Genomic DNA, 5,985 nt, shown 5'->3' with positions numbered 1-5,985 from the left:
TGTTTTGACTCACCCTCGCTGATTTTTCCATCTACCTTTTAGGGGGCATCTGTTCTCTCTTATTTTCAATTTCTTGGGCAAGGGTAATTCACTCTCACTTATATCCTGTTGACAAGACAAATTCTTGTATGACTTGCCATCTAGTGTGATATTTTACTGTGGAAATGTCACATATTTGCATTTGAATTATTAGCTTAGCATTTGGCTAAATTGATTAGTTATTAGTGTTTTGAAACTGTATGAATACATATTGCAAATGTTATAAAAGATTTTACTCTATGTATAAATGATAGGGTCATAGATTCTTTAGAAGAGGACAATTAAAGAGCATATAATTCAATGCCCTCAAAATACCAAGTACTTCAATATGCATTAATTGAGCATCCTGTATATGTATATGTACGTATACCTAGAGAGAGAGGATATTGTGAAACATTAACATTTGGGAAATCTCAGCAAAGGACATATGGGTATTCTTTGTACTATATTTTCAACTTGTTCTGTCTAAAAATTTTCAAAAGTAAAAAATGGCCCTAGCCAGTTTGGCTCAGTGGATAGAGAGTCAGCCTGAGGACAGAAGGGTCCTGGGTTTGGTTCTGACAAGGGCACATGCCGGATTGCGGGCTCGATCCCCGGTGTGGGTGGCAGGAGGCAGCTGATCAGTGATCCTCTCTCATCATTGATGTTTCTATCCCTCTCTCCCTCTCCCTTCTTCTCTGAAATCAGTAAAAAAATTTTTTAAAAATGTAAAAAATGTTAGTCTAATATATCCTATATAGCACTTCAAGGACTGAAAAGGCTGATGGTGGTGGTGGTGTGTTGGAGGTGGGTAGGAAGCAATGAAAATTCAATAGTGTTACTAAGAAATGAAAAAAACCCACCTCAATAGTGTTACCTGATCTGGTATAATAATTGCCTTAACTTCTCCAATGTTTTGAGAAACAATCTTTTTGCCTTTTCTAGATGTAAAAGATATAATTGAGTGTATCATAACAGTAAATGAAAAGATTCTCTGCTTGCTCCTATAGTGACTGAATACATGTAAATCTCAGCCCAGAAGGAATTAATTTGACTAATGTAGATGTAAGATCGGTTAGAGCAGTGGTTCTCAACCTTGGCTGCACATTAGAATCACCTGGGAATCTTTTTAGAATCCTGATTTCTGGGCCTCATCCTCCGGAAATTCTGTTTCTTTGTTATGGGGTGAGGCCACAACATTAGTAACAAAAGAAACAGAATTTCCGGAGGATGAGGCCCAGAAATCAGGATTTTAAAAAGATTCCCAGGTGATTCTAATGTGCAGCCAAGGTTGAGCACCACTGGGTTAGAGCGTCGGCCTGAACATCAAAGGTATTGGGTTCGATTCCCTGTCAAGGGCACGTACTTGGGTTGCACGTTTTATCCCAGGCCTGTTTGGGATGAGTCAGGGAGGCAACTAATCGATGCGTCTCTCTCACATGGATGTTTCTTTCTCTCTCTCTCAAAAATAAAATAAAAATTAATAGGACTGCAATCCCTTGGGCCATCTGCACTTGTTCTGAACTGCTCTTATCAGATGCTCCTGGGAACACAGGACACAATATTATTGTTAAGATAACTGGAGGGGGCAGGTGTAGTGGATGGAGGAAAGGTACTGGAGGTCATATGTTTACCTTGTTTGGAGAAACCTGATAAAGAAAGCTCGAGATACCAACTGTAGGGCTTGGGCTTCAGAACCAGGAACCTGACCCCAGGAGCCTCTGACAGATATGATGAGTACTGGGCTGAGGCACAGCTGGGGCCGGACCAGGTGGTCCTGATTGGTATCAGGGAACTGGAGGCTTATAGCTAATCCCCTGCCTCAAAAGAAACAGAGAGCGCCCTTAATTAGTTAAGGTCTCATTAAAGCTCACCATGAAGACACAGGGAAGGGCTGTTTACTTAAGTGCTAAATAAGTGCCTCCCATAGATGAGGCACAATGCAAAGGAAGGAGAAGTGCAGAATAAGAGAAATAGAAGCTAAACAAGCAGGTGGCTTGATGGGCCAAAGATTGCTGACCAAGGAGTTCCATAGAACTCTCTTTCCCCGTCTGTAAAGGAAAACCTCCCTCCTTCACAGGCGAACGGTGAAGATGAAAGGAATTGATGCACAGAAAGTGAGTAGTAAACGCTTGGGAGGTATCAGGCACTCAGTTGCTGGGTCTCCCCTCCCCACCCCCAGCCTTCTTTGATGCAAGAACCAGAGTTGTCCTGAATCTTGCCCACTCTGGCCTGTCCCAAGGACAGTTCCATGGACCCAACTGGAGACCTTGTGCTGCTGTCTTAACCCAGATGCCTGTGGACACCTCAACTTGTCCTTACCGTGCACCCCACCCCCACACCAAGGCTGCTCACGGCAGGCCAGCATTTATTTGGTTAGGAAAGCCACCGAGTTTTAAAATGTGAATATATTGGGGTGGCAATGGTGATTTCAATTTGTGGCTTTCACCACAGTCACGCTCTCAAGCAGAGTTCAAGTTTATTCATTTTATATGCATCGGAGCCTTTGAAATTGTTAGTATGGAAATAAATTTTCATAAAATGAACTACAAGCCCTGTTATATGGGACATCTTGAATACCAGAGTAAAATAGCTTTTAAATGACTAGAACGGCAGGTTTCTGCTATAAATTGGTGTAGAAAAGCGGGGCTGGGGCGGGGTGGGGGGGTGGGGTGGGGGGGGGGGGAAGCATAGATGGAAAAATAAGAAAAAAGCACCCTCCTCCCCCATTCCCCCCTCCCCAAACCACGAAAAGAAAATAGATGTGAAGTCCCTGTACTTTTGGTTATGTTCAGGGAGGAAACTGATCCCGTTATCACTGCAACCAAGACCCCGTAAAGTTGGGGTCATTTATCTCAATACCACTAGAGCTCAGAGGTAACTGGGGACAGTCGGGTGGGGAGGCGGTGGCATGGCGCTCTGGCTGGGCTAGAAGGGATGCTTAGGGGCCTATGTAAGGTTGAAGTTGATGGCAGCCTCTAACAGGCGTCTGCGAACATCAGTGGGCCCGAGGACAGGAGGAAATAGGGTCCCAGACCCTCCCTGGATGGAACTGTGGCTCTGCGGGTGGATCAGCGGACTAGGACCAGGCAGAGGGATTGAGGTCTCAGCTCAGTGGTTCCCACCCAACCCACTGTCCTCTGAAAATCAGGCTCAGAATGCTCTCAGGTTTTCCTTTGAGTTAATTCCTCCATCGGCGCTGCGGAGACCAAGGGTGGGAGCAGGGAGAATGTCTGTTGTTAGAGACAAAATGTGATAAGTTGAACCAGAGCTTAGATTTTTAAGAAAGCATCGAATTGCACACGATTCCGCTTTATTGGACTGACAAGGGAAGAAAATTAAACATCAAATTCTAATGTCACCAGGATAAAAGAAAAATGTTTTCTTTACATTTCCCCGATGGTTTTCTGTTCTATATTATTCGCTTTATATCCTTTTTTCTCTGATAAGAATGAATTTGGAATCATCATTCTATTACCAGAAATCTGTCTCATGTTATTACCAGATGTGACTGCAAAGTATCCATACTAGTTCCACATGACATGCGTGGGAATCAGTGTCCGTATTTTATAGTCAAAGCATGGACAGGCAGTATGTATGTAGAAAAATCATGAGGAAAAGCGTGATCTTCTGAACCTAAATAGTTCTCTTCCTGATATAAAGGATAGATTTTTATCTTATTTTTGGTTAATAATACTGAAGTCAATGAACAGAAGTAATTAAAGAGGTAAAGAGACTACATCTCTACTTCCCACTGAAGTAGAAGTTAATTTTAAGTTTTCACGATTTTCTTTTCCAGACAGTTCTATCTTGATAAATGTTTGTGGTATTTTATCATATGGTCTACATACTAACATAAAAGACAAACACACTAATTAAGATTTACATTTTTTGTTTTATTTAAAAAAATTTTATTGAGAGAGAGAAACATCTGTTTATTGTTCCACTTCTGCATTCATTGGTTGCTTCTTGTATGTGCTGACTGGGGATCGAACCCACAATGATTATCTTACCAACTGAGCTACCTGACCAGGGCCTGTTTTATTTTTTTATACTCTAAGCCCCATTTTGACATATAAGTCATTGGAAAATTTGAGGAGGGAAAAAGCCACTGAATTGTTAGCCTGTCTCCAGTAAATTTAATCACATGTATATCTATGCTACTTATATAAATTTACATTTTATGTTACATATATCTCTGTATATAATTGTGGATTATCTATATGTACCAAAGGAGAAAGGGTTGGAAGTTTATCAGTTAGCTTTTGCTGTGTAACAAACCCCTCCAAAACACCAAGGTTTAAACAGCAATGATGTCATCACTCATGTATTTTCGGGTTGTTGATCTAGTCTGCACTTGACTAGGTTTGGCTCCAAGCTGAATATTGGATCCAGCTCTGCGTCACAGCAGGCTGGCTGGGACATGTTTTTCTCATGGCGATGACAGAAGTGATAGATGCAAGAGGGCAAGCCCAAGTGCACACGTCAAGCCTTTGCTTGTATCGTATCCACTAATGTGCCACTGGCCAAAAAAGTCATGGGGCCACGCCCAAACCCACGGTGTAGAAATGGACTTCACTGCTGTCTGGGAGGGACTGCAGAGCCACGTGGCAAAGTTCACAGGAAAGGGAGGGAAGGATTGGAAACAATGATGCTGTGAAAGGGAAGAGAGTTGGTAACAAAGGAACAGCTTCTGACATTGTTCTGACCAAGTTCTGAGAAGCCAACAGAACTAAGATTTAAAGGAAAGATGCCTGGTACTCCTACTGTGAAAGATAAAATTCCTCATCCTGAACATGTTTAGGCTGGAAGAATCATCTCAACAACGCTTTTTAAAAGGTCATCACACACCTCTACCATGTTTACGTACCTTTCTAGAGCTAGCCTGGCATTTCTGTGGAATAAAGACAATGATTTTGTCATTGTCTGTCTGTATGCTGGAATTGTACAGAGACTGTATTTACAAGATGCACAATGTGCTAATGACCAGCATCTTTTAACAACAGCCATGGATATAATAGCCATGCTTTTTGTGTGCATTCTTTCATTTTAATCTTCACAGAAATCCGGTGAAGTAGGAATTGCTTATTATTCCTGTTCCACAGATGAGGAACTTGAGTCTTGGGGAGGCACAGCTAACAGGGCCAGGATTTGAACCTAGTTGGTGTCATTTAGCACCCACCTGCTGGTCCCCCATTACTCCACGGAAAAGACTGCCTTTGCTGCAGCCAAATCGATACCGTGACATATATGTGCTATAAAAAAAGACAAATCATGCATTCACATGACACTTTTGTGTTTTGTAATACAGAAAATCGCCCATCTAAATTGCTTTTGAGCACCACATCCTGAGGATTTGTGTTATTAGCAGAAGAATGCAGTTTACAAGACAAATGTGAATTTTCAAAATACTCACTGGTTTCATTGGCCTCTCAAACCAGTGTATCCCGGGCCAGCCACTCCCACCGTGGACTACCGCCTGCAAGCTTGCTCTCAGTGACATTTGACCATTCCTACCTGGCAGATCCCAGCCCCAGGGTCTCTCATTCCCTGTGCTCAGCTGAGGAGTATGCAGGTAGCTCTTTATGACCCTATGACACTTAAAAAACCTTTTTTCCCCCTCTTTGGTCCTCTCTTGTGCTCTGTGTCTTTTCTGGAACCGGGTGTTAACTGGCACAGGGAGCCCTATTTGAAGAAACCTCCCTGAATCCAAACCCTCAAAGAGCCTCTTTCTGGATCTGAATTTAACCCTTCAGCTTCCAACCTCCTCCTTTACACATCTGAACACAGTGAATCTCTGGGCTTGGACATGTTTTCAACAGTCATTTCAGCACTTGTCCTTTTCCTGTTTTAAGCTATACAAATAATTCCTTTAAAAAGGGTATTCTTAAGAAAAATACTCTCGGTATAAACTGGAAACAGTACAACATGCCCCTTAAACCCGAGTGCTTTCATGTGAAGCAGAAG

Source organism: Myotis daubentonii, chromosome 10 (assembly GCF_963259705.1).
Source record: "Myotis daubentonii chromosome 10, mMyoDau2.1, whole genome shotgun sequence".
Classification (NCBI taxonomy): Eukaryota; Metazoa; Chordata; class Mammalia; order Chiroptera; family Vespertilionidae; genus Myotis; species Myotis daubentonii.
The sequence above is the reverse complement of the archived record's forward strand: the minus strand, read 5'-3'. Positions refer to the sequence as shown.